Here is an 18,131-nt window from a genome sequence, read left to right on the forward strand (position 1 = left end):
ATGAAATCCAAAATTATACAGAGGTTAGGCAGAGAGCTAAGAAACATTGCCCACAGAAGGATATCTAGCCTTTCATTCCTTCATTCTTCATAACTTCTAAAGAATTAAACCACCATGCTCACAAACTCAGCAGTCCTAATCCTAGAAATAAGAAGTTAGTCAGGAACTACATTTATGCCTATAATAACACTGAGGATTGAAAAATTGAACCAGACTTGGGAGTAGAGGGAAGTTATAGGAGATTTAAAACACTTTTCCTACATAATGTCTGTATAAGCAACTCTCACCTCTATTACATTTATCCTAAATGAATTTTTATTTTGCAAAGAAAATTTATATTCTGCACTAGTTACACAGAATCAGGATCTATTAGGTCATTTTTTTCAAAGCCATAACTGTATTTTGTTTGAGAAAAAAATTATGTTTAATACTAAAATAAAGCCTGAGGTTTTTTTTCTTTTTTTTACACTAAAGAATTCTATTATTTCATAGTGCCTTTCTTCAAGGCTATTTCATCTCAATTACTGTTCCTGAAAATTCTTGTATTTTCATGGAACTGGGCTTCAATTTTGCAAAGGTAGCTACAACTCTAAAGCAGCTATTTTATTCTGGTTGCCATTTACTATAATTCCCTCCTTTTCAATGGGAAATTATCTGTGCCTCTTCATCATGTTTCAGAATTGCAGAAACACAGGACTGAGGGCTCTCAGAAAATCCTGCATTCCTTTAGAAGTCCCACATGATCTGCCACACTGGAATCTAACTTCAGAATCTTTCTGAACTTCTGTAAGAAGATACATTAGAAATTTTTCTATAAGCAGATAGGGGACAATTTGGGGTGCACTCTCTCACTAACATCTCATAGAAGAATAGAGTTCCAAATATCATTATAGCCTCAAGACTGAAGGGTGAAAGTTGCTTTAAATGAGAGCAAGCAATTCTGAAAGACTCTAAATTTTTGGGGGATTTCAAAACAGCCCAAATTTTTCTTTTTTGAGTTGGGACAGAAACAATGGCACAGCAAATAAACAAAAAGGGAACATTACTATTCCACATGTGAGATTGTGGAATGAGCCCTGAGCACTGATTCTCATGGACTATTCTAAATTATTTTATCTATAGGTACTATTGAAGGACTTCCCTGTACACAAAGTAATGGTCCATACTGTAAATATTTACCCACATATATAACTGAATATACCCAGTATATCAGCTGAAGAGAGCAGTACACATTCCTAACAGCCTACAAATAGGATAGAATTCATGGCCTGTTCATGATAGTACTATTATGTATTAATTTGTCTCTATGTGGATAGTTGTAATTAGCAATATTTTATTTCTTTATTGTTATTTACTTTCCTTGTGCTCCCTATTGGGACATGTGTTATCCATATTCTTAAAAGCAAAAAGTGAAACAAAGATACACATACTAATATAAACTAAACTTAAAATTTTATGATAGCTATAAGATGTGACGGCTGAGGTAATTCCAGCACAACTACTGCACAGTAAAAGAATGATGTAAAATAACATTTCAGTGTAGTAACACAGCTGAAGCACCAGATTTATTACTACCATTACTTGGTATGCTTAAAAGAAGTACAGTGAGCATGAATTCATCTAGATGAGACAAGAACTAGTGGCTCAACAAAATTTTTCCTCTTCAGGGCTGTATGACATTCTTGCTAAAGTCTGAATTACAGCACAAAAAAAATTTCAAAAGTCCTGATTACTATTACAAAGTCTCTAAGGAATTCACATCTCCATAGTGTCATGAAAGGACATTATTCAGCTGACAGTAAAGATTCGAAAATAAAATTGTTATGCCGCACGCATGTTGATAGCAATTTGGCAAGAGATATAGTATAATTTAGAGAGAAGAAGTAAAACCAGAACCAAACCAAAGCAGAAAACCCCTGTTAACAATATTCTAAACCCTTCTTTTCAGGAGGATATTAAAGGGCTTGTTTATAACCACTAGAATATCTACAAAAGAGATCAATCTTCTTTGTATGATGACAGAAAGAGATTCTAATATTACCAAGAAATAGCCCTATTAAAAAAAAAAAAAAAAAAAAAAAGAAAAAGACAAGTCTTAGTTGTTGTATTTGACCAGTTAAAATATAATACACTATTTTACCATACATAATTGTGAGACAACTGTGCTTATGAAACAAAGCTTCATGCTTATGAACCACCTTTACCATGACACTACTAAAACACTTATCCAGGTACATTGTATCACTGACTGATTTGGTTTAAGCTGGTAGAACTAAAAATTAACTTTAAAAAAATTGTTAAAAGATCTACTTGGGACAATGCATGGCCTACAAGACATTTTGTGACAGAATGGGTCCTAATAAAAGGTTATTTTTAATGAGTAATACCTTATTCAGAACTGCAATATGGCATTTAAAATCTAATTAGTTTATCCCTTTCTCCACAGACAAAGGGAAAAAAAGAGATAAACTAGTAACTGAGAAGAAAATAATACACTATAAATTGGTACAGAACTGGTAGAAATGAGAACTGTGTTCATTCTGCTAAGAGTACATTCATATTGGTCATCTCTAAAGGGTACAAAAAGACAAGCAAAATGTGTAGTCTAATTAATTACAGTAAAAATGCATTGAAAATGTGTAGTCTGAATTAATTACAGTAAAATTGCATTGAAGCAAGAAATCTTTGGAAGTGTACATTCAAATATAAGAGGAAAAAAGTCTTAACAGGGGTGAAGGGGGGAAAAAAGAGGGACAGAAGGAATGCAAAAAATTGCCTGCCAGGAACGACCAAGGAACATCCTGCCTGTGTTTCCTCTAGGTTGGATCTAGAAGGTTCACATTGAAATGAGTCTTGAACTAATACCTACACTCTGGGGCCCCTCAATGGAGAAGGTGCCAGAAAAGGCTTCAGATCCCAGTTTACAAATGAATCCTGGTATTATTGCCTAAGTGGCTGTTGAGTTATTAGGGGTAGCCAGAAATCTTCAAAACCAATCTTCAGAATGCTCAGGATGCTTTTTGTTGGCTATATAAAGGGCACAAACAACTCTGAGACACAATCATGGATTTCAGATGCAGTATAAGGAATTAAATGGGCAACAGAAAAGCTGAAGAGGAACATTTATGAATTTCTCAGGAGCTCAGGGTTATAAGAGGTACAGAGTACTTCACAACTGAAGGTTGCCCATGGGCTCCAGTCCTCTAGAGCTTATACCTAGGCTGGGCTCTTTTCATGGACACTGAGTCTGAATGTGAAGAAATGCCTTGACATTCTATCCTTGGATTTCGAGGGAAGCTGTTACTGATACCTGACCATGGAACTCAGAAAAAGCCCTGGATTTCTTGAAGGGGCTAATATGTTGACAAGGGCTTGCATTATGTTTTGTATAGGTGTTCACAGAAAAAATAGGTCATATGACACATATCCACAGAAAAGCTGTTGGATCCCTTAGCCCTGAGATAGACCACCTTCCATTTTTCAGACTTGAATTTACACAGTTGGATGGTGTCCAGGGAGATGGTCTCATAAAACAACCTAAGATTTTTCTTCTCAGAAGGAAGCTGATCCCTCAGGAATAATCCCTGAAAAGATAAACAATTCTAGGGGTATTTTTCGTTTTGTTGTTAGGGTTTATTTTTGTTTAGTTTTTCTGGGGGGGAGGGGGTGTCATTGCTTTTTTTAAAGTGCTCAAAAAACAGTATCCAACTTGTAGCATGAAGCCACAGAGATTTCCCAGAGACAACTGGGCTATTTCATAGACCAGTATACAATTTTTGAAGGGTAGGGCTATGCTGGCAGGTTAACATTTACAGGGCACATGACTGCACAGTGAGAAGTCAAACTTCTCTTGCAGCGTAACCCAAAGGCTGCATCTTTGGAGAACAATGGCTAAGCTGCTATGAGCCAGCTGAGTACAGATGGATCCATGCCATCAGCATGAGCTATTCCCACCTCTGACCTTGAGTTTCTTTATTGGGAAAGCTATTTAGCTTCTGTCAGCTGAGTAGGAATCCAAAAATAGACATAAGCAACATGGCCATGAAGGGTGGATGAGGGTGGGGACAGGTGAGGGAGGAGAAGGTGAACTCAACTGTCTACATGATGGTCTAGATGCCACAGACCTGAACTTATCAACATGCTAGCCAGTTCACTATAAACCCAAATATCTTTACATTTATATCTCACTCACTGCTTATTCCACTGTACAAGCAATCTGTCTTCAAAAAGAAAACAATCACTCAAAATAAATGTGTTTTCTTCAGGGAGTTCATAGCTGGTATCCATAATACAATATTTCATTTTCTATGGAACAGATTCTTATGCACAAGTTATTAATACCATTGAATCTAGGTGATCAACATATCCAATTCTAATTCTGTCCCATTGATTAAAGAATCACTGTTAGAATGTTACCCATATCAATAATTTTTAAACAATACTTTGGATTTACAAATCCGTGTACATTATGGATTATGTTAACACGTATAGAATTTCTTAACAAGTACATACTTTTACAAAAATGACTGAATTTTTCACTGATTTTGATTAAATTTGCTAGTGTATCCAGGAAAATAATTTGCAGTACATTATCTCAAATTCAGACACACAACAGTTCAAGGAATTAGGAGAGATTTGTTACACACAATACAAACTGGTAGCAAACAACTACCAGTGGCCTTACACAAAAGATTTCCTGATTAGCTACAGATTTTCATAATGACTACCCAAAAAAAAAAAAAAAAAAAAACCAAAACCAAAAAAAAAACCCAAAACAAAAACGGATGAAAAAGCTCAGAAATAACTTGAAAATGCTGATCTCATATATACAAGATTTTTACCAGTCCTGAGCAACAGCTCCACAGGTAACTGCCAGAGAACTTTCAACTCCCATGAAAAACCAGCTAAACATTTTTTTTAACCACTGTTATTTTCTCCAATACTACAAGAGCACCTGGAAGTCCAGACTGGCACACCATTTTTATGCAAGAGATGGCTACCAAAGTATCATTTGCTAGATCTCTGGTAACAACTCCCATAAAAATTTCTACATGCACAAAACACATAAAATTAATTTTAGACATTAGTACAGTGGCTGGATTGATGAGCCACAAGAAGAAGGAAGATTCTGCACAATAAAGGGCAGGAAGAAAAATGCAGAGAGAAAAAGGGAAGTCATAGTCATACCCCAAAGCAGGCTAGGATACTTTTTTTTTTTTAATCAATCTATACCCTGACTAGCCTGTGTTTACAATTTTCAGCTTTTTGTAAATCACCCATACAACACAAGCCTTGTGCTGGACACAAATTTACTACAGTTCACTACAGTTGTCTCACAATAGCTCAGATTCAAGATGTTAAAATAGACCAGAATAAAAGTCTGACTTTAAAAAAAACCCAAAAAACTACTTCAGAGTGTTGTAGGTCAAGAAGTTGGAGGAGGTCAATGAAGGAAGGCGTTATTCCAACAATAAATTACCCTCTGAATGAAGAGATTAATTTGATATTCAATATTTTTTCCTCTCATTTCTAAAGTAAATACTTCAATGACACAATTCAGTAAACACCCAGTAATTTTTACTCCAGTTTCACGTATCCCGGTTTGTATCCCATATCTCAAGTCATTTTCCACATGAGAGGCAGTAGACATTCCAGACACTAAAAGCAATGAATCTGCATGTCCATACATTCTTCAGACTGGGTTGGATAAAAGCTAAAGCTCAACTCAGTTCTCCAAGGACTAGGATAATATCAAGTCTGTAGGGAATACTGCTTTTACTGGTGGTCCTGGCTGGTCAGGGTCCACTTTGCTACAATGGTTGTAAAGATGAGTTTAGTTTGAAGAGCCTGAATCCAACTCTCTACTACCCATGTGGGATGGCATGATTTGTCAGCAAATGGTGAGATATACTGCACAATTCTTACGGAAGAAGTTTCTGGACAGGGTGATTTCTATCCTATATAGAAGCAATACTCCCAGTCCTTTCAACCACAAACTTTGTGCTTTCTGCTCAGATGCACTAGCTGTTTCAGGCTGGGAATTGTTCTTTTGATCTCAGAGTTCCTTCTCACCCAGCAATTCCTGCAGTGCTTATTTCCTACTTTTCCAGTGCTTCCACTTGAGAATATTTCCCCTAATTAAAATCCCTTCTAAGTTAAAACCACTTCCTCAGTAACTCATTTTTCTAACCTCTAGGATAAGGTTGCTAAACTTCTTCTCTGTACTCATCATCTAAGTTTCACATGTATTTCTTGCCAAGCCCAGTAAAATTTTGGCTTTCTCCGAATCCTTATCTCCTTAGTCTCTTTGCCTTCCCAAAACCTGCCTTTGACGACTTACAGGGCACGTTTACTCCTTAGCTGCCCGACAATCCTTTCCTACTCCTTTCTACTCTTCAGTTATCCCATTGGTATTCACTCCTCCCTGCCTTTCTGAACACCCTCCCTGCAAAATTTATTAGGAAAAACTGCATTTATCGTTCATCTTCCCTATATGCACGCCACGCTTCTTCTCTGTCTCGTTCAGTTTCCCTCTTTTCCTCCCCAATCCCTTTTTTCTTCTCCTGAACTGCGCAGACCTTATTCTCACGATCTCCTCCATCTGTCCTGCCCCGGCTCCCTCACACACATCCCGAAGCCTCCCTAGCCCTTCCGTCCCACCCTGAGGCCGGCCCGAACTCCATCCCCATCAGCGGGCGAGGCGCGGCGGTGCCAGCCCAGCCCAGCCCAGCCACCGACCCTGGATCCGGCTGGCTCCGATAAAGCGCAGAGCAGCTCTGGGGTCGGGGCGCCCTCCAGAGGCTCCACCGAGGCCTGCCCTGCCCGCCAGAGCCGGGGACACCCGGCAGGGACGCGGTGCACTGAGGGGCAGCGGTGCCCTGGGCTTCCCGCAGCCGGGGAGGGCGGCCCGCCCGCGGCTGCTCTATGTCCGCTCGGCGGTCGGGGCGGAGAGAGGGAGGGCACTGAGGGCTTCTCCCACCCCCTGTTCGCCTTCTCCTTCTCCTCCTCCTCCTGGCGCCCGCCCTCTGTTCCTCCTTCCCTCCCTGCAGCGCCGGCGAGACCGCGGGAGCGGCGCCCGCCCCGCCAGGGCGAGGGAAGGAGGCGCAGCCGCGGGCAGGAAACTGGATGAGGACGTGTGCGCGGGCAAGGCAGCCCCTCGGGCATGAAGGGGACCGCGGGGACGCTGCCCTGCCCTGCAGCCGAGCGGGGACATCAGGTAAGCGCCCCACACTCCTGCCCGAGCCGAGCCGAGCCGAGACATTTGCAGTGCCGGGAGAGGGCAAGCGTCCCCTGGAAAGTTGTCCTGCCGCCGCCGGCCGGGGGGCGGAGGGCAGGGAGGCAGCCCGCGGTGTAGGGTGACACATGGGGGTGTCTGGCAGGGCCCCTGGGTGCTCCGGTGTCCCGGCGCGGTGCCCAAGGCTGTGCCGCCCCGCCGGGGCGAGGCGCGCAGCGCTGCGAGTGCTGCCCCGGCGTCCCGCGGCCCCGGCGGCTCGGCACTGGTGTCAGCGGCCGTGCCGCGCCCCGCGGAAAGTTTCCAGCGGCGTGAGGGCTGAGAGAAGCGGGAGAGGATCGCCGCGGGAGGGAACGTGGCGAGGGAGAAGTAGCCTGTCTGTGTTGCCGCGGGCAGTGGGTGCTGTCGCTTTCCCGGGTGGCAGGGGCGGTGCTGCCCGCACTTCGCTCAACTTGTTTCGTTTTTTTCACTCTGGTTTGTTGCAGAGGAGTAGGCTCAAGTATCCCTGCAGATCGACATCTTTGATGGCTACATCTTACTCTTCTGTGAAATTTACCTACCTGCTTTTGTCAGTTTAGGTACGTTTAGGAAAACAAACTATAAAGTCTTAGCAGAAAGGGACACACAGCAGTACGCCTGAGACTTCAGTAGGTTTGTTATGTTGTGTGATGTAAGAGTAAATGCGACTGCTGCTCTTTTTGATTCACATTTCATTGGGGCTTTTTAACTGAACATTTGTGGATTAAGCAGAAACTTTGAGTAAAATGTGCGAGCCGTCATAACGCTGTTGGAATTCAAATCCCAGTTTAAATGTTTTGCAATTATTTTCTTCCCCCTTTGCTCATAATTCATATGAAGGACAGACTCAAGTAGTTTGCTTAGTTCTTCTGAAGTACCTTAAGGAATCAAAAGTGAGCAGAGCTCTACACAGAGGTTCTAGGTACCTTTGCTGCAAAGCAAAAAAATCCAACATTGAACCACTTTAAGGAAAAATAACTAATCAAAAAAATCTGTACTTTGGGAAGTCTCCTTCACTCCCAGGCTGAACAAAGACGTATGCATTGCATATGCCATTTCAAATGAGGCAGTTTCCCCTTACACAGGATGTTCTGCCCTAACTTGGTTAATCAGAGACAGTCTACCTTAACTATCAGCTGCGGTTCTGTTTCACTTACACGTTTTCAGATATTTCAGCAATACTTGTTGCAAAATCTAAAAGAAAAACTTAAGTGCAATGAACCTAATTTCATTACATCAAATAAATATGAGTAGCTTTTTGGTTTGGAGGTTTATTTTTTTGGTTTTGAAGGTTTTGTTGGTTGGTTGGTTTTTAATACAACAAATTTGAAACCACATTTAGGGGAGCATTCAAAAGTAGCCTAGATTTCACAATGTACATCTGTTGCTGCAGGTAATGCCTGATGGTTGAACATTGATAAGGCAATACTTAAGGTGATTTTCAGGTTAGGACTTTTCTTTATAGGCACATGGGTATATCTCTTAAGAAGGTCTATCACAGTTAATGACCCAGTGCAGCTCTAAGACTTCTTTACATGTGCTCAGGCTTTTATTAATGGACTTTTATATTGCATTAAGCTGAGAGAAGGCTGAGGAAATAGAATAGAACTTGAAATGCTTCCCCCTTTTCTGCATTTTGTTCACTGGTTGTGTTTTTAGATTTTTTTTCTTTTTCATTGTCAGCTTCAAATACAGCAACTCTGGGCTTTCATGCAAGCGGCAGGTTTTATTAAACATATGATACAATTTTCTATTGTAGAATGTTCTGTAGTTCTTACTTCCTTGGAAAGATAAGATATGACTAGGGAATTATCATTTTTCTTGACAGCATGACAGTTTAAACTTGGTTTGCATTGGAGTGAGCATGTCTAGTGTATTAAGGGAGATGTCATTCTGAACTGTCTGACAAACTTTTCAACTTTTTTTTTATATGGAGGTGAATATATTGCTTGTAAAATCACTGCTAGGATGTAACTAAGATGTAAGGATGAATTGATGTAGTGATCTGGGTCAAACTTAGGATTTTTAGTATAGTTTTAATATTTAGAAGCCTATGGATTTAGTGCTCAGGTCTGTAACCAGATATTTGAATTAATTTTATTCACATCAGTATCTTAGTTAAATTCACACAGAAGTACTGGTACTTAAGCTGTGCAGAGGTAGAATATGGATAGAATATACTGAAGCAAAATGCTTTGTTTGCTAATATGATATCTGTTCTGATAACACGTCCAAATTGTACATAGGAATTGCTGTCAAAAGCTGAGCTCATGTTAGAAGTCAGAAGCTTAAATGTGGCTGGGTGTCCAGTAAATGACCCTCATTTCATTGCTTTAAGCAATTGAAATGACCAGGTGAAGCACGAGGAGGGCATATAAAGTGCCATTAAGGTATGGAAGTGTAGGAGGTTAGGTAAAGACAGAAAAAAATGAGGAGGAATTCAGGAATTGACTGGTTGGGGTTTTATCTGCTGTGATGGTTTCTTGTTTGTTGGGGGTGGGGGGGTTGGTTAGTTTTTTAAAATGAGCATTTGCTCTAAAAAACAAAGTTACCTCTTTTGAAGGTAATACACACCTTGAGATGTGTATTAAGGATACACACCTTGAGGTGTGTATCCTTAATACTTGAGGATTTTGGGTAAAGTTGTACATGAAGAAACAAGAGAGGTATTTGCTTTTATCTGAAAACTGTGGTTGCATATAAAGCTTATTTTCTTATAGTTCTGTTTGCAGATCTTGTACTGCTATATTTAAAGGCATCTCTTGAGCCATAATAGAAAACTTTTTATTTGGTTGTTAAACCCATCTGGTGTGCTTGGAGTAGATAATACCATTGTAAAACTAGTTAAATGTATTTAGTATTTTTACAGAAGCAGGAAACTGATAAAAAGTGGAATGTACTGGCTAAAGAAAATTGTGTCTTAGTTACAAGTTGAATTCCCAGGTGCTGAGAAGTGCATATGATAAACCTGTAAAAAGACAGGGCTAGATTTAGGGAAAGGATTCCTTCCTAGGTCGCTACAAACAAAGTAATATTCCTGCAGAATGCACTTTCAATTTGCATGCACATTCTGGGTGTTGGTTTTCTCTCAACTGAAAGACTCCTGATTCTTTAATTTTTGCTTTCTTTGTCACCTTTTTTAGTCCCCTGGTAGATAATATTTTCTGCTGAATTCCTCTAATTTCTTCCTTTATTCTATAGGTAGAGAATGTTCTGTATGGAAGTTACAGCTGTAGCCTTACCAACAAGTAAACTGTAAAGATCAGCCTCAGTTCAAGGTAGCATGTTGTCTTTTATGCAAGAATATGGTATTTCTGATTATTTTTAGTCATGGTAACTGTAACCATCAAAATACCAGAGTAGCTATACACTCTGTGTCCTCATCCAGTATTCTAGTCCTGGCTTCTAAATATCCTTGGCCTAATGACATGCTTAGGTGTAAAAACTATACTCTGTTGCTTCTCCTATTAATAAAGTGATTAATATCTATCAGGAAAGACTAGGGGAGCCTTCTCTTAATATGGTAATTTAACCTATTTCCTAATTAACCAGTATAATGGGTTTCAGTCTGTATTATGATAGTGTATAAATATGTGTATTACTGTCTTTTAGAAACTGTTATGAAGTCCAAAGCAGGAGTAGTATGTATTTGTTTAAGAAAGGTTTTGTTGCAAAACATCACAGCTTTAAAGGAAAGAAAATGCCTTTTAATTTAGAAATTCTTTTTAATACAATAGTTTTACTGAGCAGCCAAATACCTTTTCCTGAATGTCAGGTCGGAATACTCCTGGGCAGTGTCCCTTGCAATTGTATCATGTATCCTATTTGTAATTAAAATGCTATACACAAACCTCATGAAAATTAACAAGGTAACATAAGTGCTAGTTTTACTTTTTAGTTTTTGACAATTATATGTAGTAAGTAACTTTAGTCACCAAAAAATGGGGAATAACATGTCAAGTTATTGAGTTGTTTGATTAACTACTATGCTTTAGATAATTTCTAAGGGTCATTCAAGTTTCACATTTGTACATATTTATTAAAACATTAGAGGAAAACTAAAATAGTGTTATGAAAACTGATTTTCTTTTAGAGGCATATGGCATTGAAAACCTTAACAGTCTTTCATGAAATTGCCATAATATGAAATTTGTTTTAATGTTTTCCTGTTTTCTACAAATATGTAGAGTCTTAGGTTTAACAGAGTGGTTCTGAACATCTTATTATTTTTTATCGACTTCACTGAATTGACTCACTGTGATGTTCCAAATTAATATATTTGTCAATATTGCTGTCAAGTCACATTATGTGTATCAACCTCTGAAACTGAAGAATTACTTTTGGAGACTTCTATATATGTGAGTCATACAAAAGTACCTAAATAAATTCCTTGCTTGTGGTTGTGCATTAAGCATGCTATACTTCTGAAAATGTATTTATTATAAATAATTCTGAAAACTTCATAATGTTATGTCTGTATTAAACTGGAGAGATAACTTCCATTTGTTTTCTGAGAGTAGCACTCTGGAATTTGGATTTTGTGTATTGAACACCATTGCTGTCATCAAAGATACTGTAAAAACATGTTTTTCTATATTGCAGAAAAAGAGTATTTCCTCAAAACTCAATTGCTTTTTGAGTTTTGAGGAAAAACTTAGAAGATTCAAGAAATTGCACAATGTACACCGAAAACCCTGTTCATTAATCTAAAAATGACATAATAACATATATATATTAATTCTAAACCAGCAGTTTATTTGATTTCAGAAACAAGGAAATTTTGTCCATAACTACATGTCAGTTTCTGCAAATTATTTATTTGCTGATGAGGAATTGTAAACTAATGTGCAACATTATTTGAGAAAAATGTTGTATGTGAAAAATCACAACATGATACTGGTTCCCTGACCTGATTTTTTTGGAAGCAGCACTTCCTCAGGGTATGAAGATTTTTGCTCAGAAATTTGAAGACAGGAATATTTTTTACATATAGAGGTGCATATGCACATAAATAAAAAGGACTCAGACTTTTCCTGGTGCTGACTTCAAAACTTGGAAGGATTCAAACAACCAAGGAAGGAGAGACAACATGGAAAGATCTGGCTGATTAAATAAATTTCACTGGAATCTCTCCATCCATTCTCAAAAACAAACTTCCCCAGATAATTTGAGAAAAAAAATTGTAACCTATCTTAAAAAGACTGAAGTAGCAGCCATTGTGAAAGTTCAGAGACATCCTGCCTCCTCCTTGTTATCGAAGCCAACACTGGGTTCTGAAGCCTTCTATTATTTAGAAAGAAGGTTCAGTTTTTAGTAGACCATTTACTGTGTCTTGGCAATGGTCAGAGTTACTTTTATGTCTGAAGTGCAAGGTCAAATTACTTCTCTCAAGACATTTAGTTGTTGGATGAGCTGTGTTCTTCATAGATATAGAAGGAAGTCAAGAGGTCTTCTCTGGATCTTTTAAGGAATGTGATGAGCTACCAAGCCTTTAGGCAATGGGATCTTCTTCTTCCCTCAGTTCACTCTCTGGCTAATGCAAGATACCCCAGAAGTAATAGAATGATAGAATGGCTTGGGTTGGAAGGGACCTTAAAGATCATCCAGTTCCAAACCCTCTGTCATGTGCAGGAGCACCTCTTACTACACCAGATTGTAAAAAGCCCCATCCAAGTGGGCGCTAGAACATCCCAAAGAGAGTTAGGGATCATACAGGAATCTTTATTATTGGAGGTAATCATACTCATAGTTAGGGATTGTGATCTGCATAGAGGAATGTGCAGATATATGCAGGAATCTGAGTTCCAGCAACTAATGTGGAAATGGCTGTGACTGTGCTGCCAATATAATTACTAGATGCAGCAAGCACAGTGCTGTGGGAAGATGTGTGCACTCTATCTACTTATTGTTATTGACAGTTTTAGTGAGTGTCACCAGGACAGAGCCTTCAGAGAGCCTTTTACTGTAGTGTAATTAAATCATCTTGTCAATTATAGTGTTTTAATTCCAGAATGTTTATTACTTGCTTCTTGTTCAGTCTGTGTAGAGAAAGTAACAGTATGGCCTGAATCACTTATTACACCTTTGAACTTAAGCCATGTTAAATTGTGATACTACTTGGTCTAAATACCACTTTAAAAGGGAAAAAAAAAAAGTTGTGCTTTGAGGGATAAGTGCACTCACTCATCATGTCTTTTTCAAGGGTGGAATTACCATGAAATTTCAGTCAAGTTTTGCAACAATTGACCCAAGGTATCACTAAGGACTTTCTCTGTTCCAAAAGATTGTTTCAGGTTAAGCATTGCAGACGTGCTGCAATTCTTGATGCACCTGAACATATCTCTGAAAGCTACAGCAATATTACAGTGTTGCACAGGTCTTGATTGATTCTATTGCAAGGGAATACATTAAGAAATTGCAAATGCAGCTAAAAATGCTGCATTTTAAGGAGTACAGTTGGTTTCATGTTACATTTGAGCATTGCTTATTTAGGATACACTAGACTTGAGGAGACTGAATCTTTAAATTCTAACTTCTCAGTGGAAAGGCAAAGGCAAACAGAAAATTTGTGCCTGTCCTCCAACCAAATTAACAGGGCTTCAAGAAAACTGTATGCATTTATGGGAAAAGGTATTTTTTAATCTTCTTTAATAATATCCTTTTGTTTGCATATGCTGTCTTCTTAACAGCACATTTGACTGATACCTTGGAGCAATATAGCAGTCTCATCAGGCCTGCCTTTTTAGGGGAACTCATTATTCTACTTCTGAAGTGTGTGTAGTAACCCACCAACATGGGTTATTGGGTTCTTAATCCTGTATAATTAGGATATATGTATGATTCTGCTCTCTGTCCAGCTTGTATCTTGCCTTTCTAATCCTATTTAGAGATTTGCCAAGAATAGGAATTGCTTGTATTTTTTTAAAACACTAGCATTTGAGCAATAAAGGAAGTAAGGAAGATGGTAAAGAAATTTTCCCTGTCATTGCTTTTGTTATTCCCATACGTGAAAGTTAATCTTAAATCTGAAACAAATGAAATATCTGTGTTAAAAGGAAGCATCCCTCCATTTTTTAGTATGATGCTGTGTATCTCATTTATCTACTAGTTACACCTAATGGTTGGCAAACTCTTCTCAGTTTTGGGATTGTTTTGTGGTCATCTCTCTAAGACACATTTTAATACTTTTTATTGGGATTTTTATTGTCATACAATGTCTCATACACTACACATACTGAATTTCTTGGAATATTTTGAAATTATGTGTTAATTATGGCAATTTTTGTCAGGAGCTGTATTCAGATATTTTGGGGGGGGTTTTGTTTGTTGTTTTTGTTGGGGTTTTTTTGGGGGGGGTTTTGTTTGTTTGTTTTTTTGTTTTGGTTTTTTGTTTGTTTGGTTGGTTTTTTGGTGTTTAAATGGTAGGTTAACTTGCAGCCAGTTGAATCAGTAACCCAGACTAGGCATCCGTTGTTATTTTTTGTTCAGCTGAGTCCAAAAATATGCTAATAACAAATACATTAAGTCCTCCATTCCAACAAAAAATGCAGGAGGGCCTAAGCATGCCAGTGAATTCTTGTCTCAGGTTGCTTGTATGGTTGGCACCTATGTCTGCCCATACGTCTTTGAGCATGGCAGACCTTTATCTGTGATGACTGATTGAAGACATTACACTGGCAGATAAGAAATTCTGGACATTCATGCTGATTCATGTATTTTCTTTAGTCCTGTCATCAAACTGGTGAGCAAGTGCAGAAAATTTTGCCATTTTTCCAGCAGATATTTGCTGCATCCACTCTTGGCTGACAGGCTTACCTCAAGGACCATGCCTATCCAGAAATCAGCCCCTCATGCAAATATCCAAAAGTCGAGGCCATCTGTAAAATCTGCTTCTCATCTATGTATCATTAGGGTTTATTGATTGTACTGTCATTTTCAAGTATAATCTCTGATCAGGGTCAGTCTCTTTCCCATGACTACTGCAACTGTCAGCCCACTGTGTAAATGATGATCATGGACTCAAGGAGTCTTTTTGCTGAGTGTGCAGAAAATCATAATTAACAGCAGAAATTACTAGACTAAAATAATTTTTATGGCTGCATGTAAAATCCTGTATTTATTTTAATTGCAGCTCCATAAGGTTTTGGAAAATTTAGTTGAGCTGTGGGAATACACTTTTGGTTGAGTTCACTACACACTTATCTAACAGCTATGTCTACAATTCACTTATTTTTCCAAGCATTTTTTTCCTTATTCATGTGACAAAATATTGTCAAGAAGTTAGTATAGATTTACTAGTTAGCACAAGATTACTTCTTGGTACTTGAATTTGTCTTGGCGGGTTGAACTACTATGTGATTTTTCCATCTCTTACTAATGAGTTGTGGCAGAATTCTACAAATATAATGTCTTCATGAAAGTAGTAAGTTAACTAAAACCATCCCAATCATACTTTTTCTACTTTATTGGGAATTGTGAAGAAAGAAGAAAATGCATACCTGACAAATGCATAGTTTGACTAAAGTTGGTTGTAGTATCAAACTGACTCTGCAATCAGCTGCAACAGGCATCACCTAGAAGTAGCCCAATGCTGATACAGATCTCCTGATAGTTGACTTTGGAAAAGTCTGGAAAATTAATTCCTTCTTTCTGTTCATCCTTTTGAATAGCTTATTATTGCAGACTTTATTCTAAATGTCTTTCCTTCTTGTTAGTTTTAGATGTAAAATCATTTGGTATCAAGTACATGAATTACACTTTTTCACAGTCTAGGTCTTTGATGGGGAAAAAAGATCATGAGATAAAATTGTCATGCTCCAGGCCTTTGTCACAACAAAACCTATTGGTACTTCATGAGGAATAGAGACAACTGGTAATATCTTCAATTGTCATAATAGACTGTGGAAACAGAGTGATTTGAATGGGAAGAAAATATTATCTTTTTTTTTTCCCTGTAAAACAGCCTTACACTACATCATTATTCTTTAGGATCAGGTGACAGGAATAAATGAGAATCTTTAACTGAAACTGTATGTCAATGATAGCATGAAAACAAATGTAAAGATGTCTGAAAGGTACTCAAAGCAAGTTCATTTATCTACTTTTAATGGGTATGAAAATCATAACAATTTTCTGGTAACAGTTCTGGGAAATGGTATACTCTTATAGTATGTGAAGTAACTCTCCTGCAACATGGAAGGAGGTCTTTATATCACAGAAGAGAATCATAAAATTGTTTGAGTCGGAAGGGATCTTAAAGATCATCCAGTTCCAACCCCCTGCCGCAGGCAGAGACACTTTCCACTACATTATGCTTCTCAAAGCCCCATCCAGCCTGGCTTTAGACACCAGTACATCCCAAAAAGAGTCAGATCATACAGTAGCCAATTGGAGATGATCATATTGGTAGGTAGGGATTGCTGTCTGCATAGGAGAATGTGCAGATATATGCAGGAATCCGAGTTCCAGTAACCAATGGGGAAATGGCTGTGACTGTGCTGCCAATATGATTGTTAGATGCAGTAAGCACAGTGCTGTGGGAAGATGTGTGCACTGTCTTTACTTATTGTTCCTGAAAGTTTTAGTGAATGACACCAGGGCACTAAAACACATGACTTTATCTGAAGAGAAACCTTCAAAGAGTTTATGAAATCACAAGAACTAATTAAACAACTGGTACAAATTCTCTATTACTAAGCATATGCATTTGCCAATATACTTCAAACTTTCATCTGATATGTTCTCTATTCTGATAATTTATATTCAAGAACCTCCTTGGGCTGAGAAATACATGCATTGTTGTGAAAAGTTTAGAAAGAGGTTCTAAAACTAGATTATGAATTATTAGTAGAGCAGCTAAAAATTGAAAAGTTTAACTTTGTTTTTCCTGCCTTGTTTAGTATTTTGTTATAAGTAATGTTTAAAAATAATCTATGAGGATCAGATGTTTAATTGAGTTATCATGGTTCTGTATGAAAATTGCATTTATGATACTTATGAATATTACAAAGTTCTCAGATGCTAATCCAACAGAAAATCTTGAAATGCTTTTGTGTCCAGGGAATAGCAGGATTCCATTTCCACACAAGTGAGTTTACTGCTACAAACGTAACAAAATAATAACTTTTGTTTCACAATAGTTGAGTCATACAATACACACTGTTTGGATGAGAAATTAAATAGTTTTGGTGATACTTCAGGTTAATACTTAAGTGCTGACTCTGACTTGTTATAAGCAAGACAATTTTCATTGCTTTCCAGTTTTGAGGTAGCTCTATTGAGTTTTGGTAAGCAGTGTTGAAATTTCAGCAGTTGTGTCTACTCATTATGAAATCGTGTAAATGAACTGGCTTCTGTTCCAAACTCCTTCAGTTCTTAAGGAAAGTGGAAAAGTTCTCTAAGCTTTCAACAATTGGTAGTAGCAAGTACTTTCCATCTGTCCTATGAAATAGTGGACATCAGGCTGTTTTTTGATGGAACACACCTATTGCTCTCTGTTCTATGCTTTACTGCTGCAGATCTTTTTTGTTGTCTCCACCCTTTCTCAGTCCCTTTTATTTTGTTTGCTTCTCTCATTGTATTTATTGATTTCTTTTTTTGCATGTCATCCCTATATCTTCATGTCTCTTACCTCCTATAAAGCCATATTATCTCTTCTCCTTAGTATAGATGACTCTTCCTTTCTTCCTGAGCATAAGCCAACTGAATTTTGAAACTCCAGTGGAAAGCTGTCTGGCCTCATTGCATAGCAAAATTCCATATTGAGCTCCGGGAACTGGAAGGAAAAGAAAAGAGGAAGTTTTGATTAATCTAGTGAAAGATTTGTCTATAAGCAGTTCCAGAAGATCATGACAGATTAGTTTTAAGTAAAATACAGGGGAAA

General features: G+C 38.1%; 1 protein-coding gene across 11 annotated transcripts in view; it reads left to right on the forward strand.

Annotated features, from left to right (window-relative positions):
- Window positions 1-7,012: 7,012 nt before the first annotated feature.
- SGCG (sarcoglycan gamma) overlaps window positions 7,013-18,131 on the forward strand; it is a 105,515-nt gene continuing 94,396 nt past the window's right edge. For 4 of the 11 annotated variants that reach the window (XM_050980916.1, XM_050980919.1, XM_050980901.1 and 1 more), the window contains exon 1: window positions 7,013-7,216. The gene's annotated coding sequence lies outside the window, so the exon portion shown is untranslated. Of the gene's footprint in view, window positions 7,218-7,716; window positions 7,810-18,131 lie in introns of all 11 variants that reach the window. The other 7 variants (XM_050980914.1, XM_050980927.1, XM_030234900.2 and 4 more) reach the window with 4 other exon arrangements.

This window comes from Serinus canaria, chromosome 1, assembly GCF_022539315.1.
Source record: "Serinus canaria isolate serCan28SL12 chromosome 1, serCan2020, whole genome shotgun sequence".
Classification (NCBI taxonomy): domain Eukaryota; kingdom Metazoa; phylum Chordata; class Aves; order Passeriformes; family Fringillidae; genus Serinus; species Serinus canaria.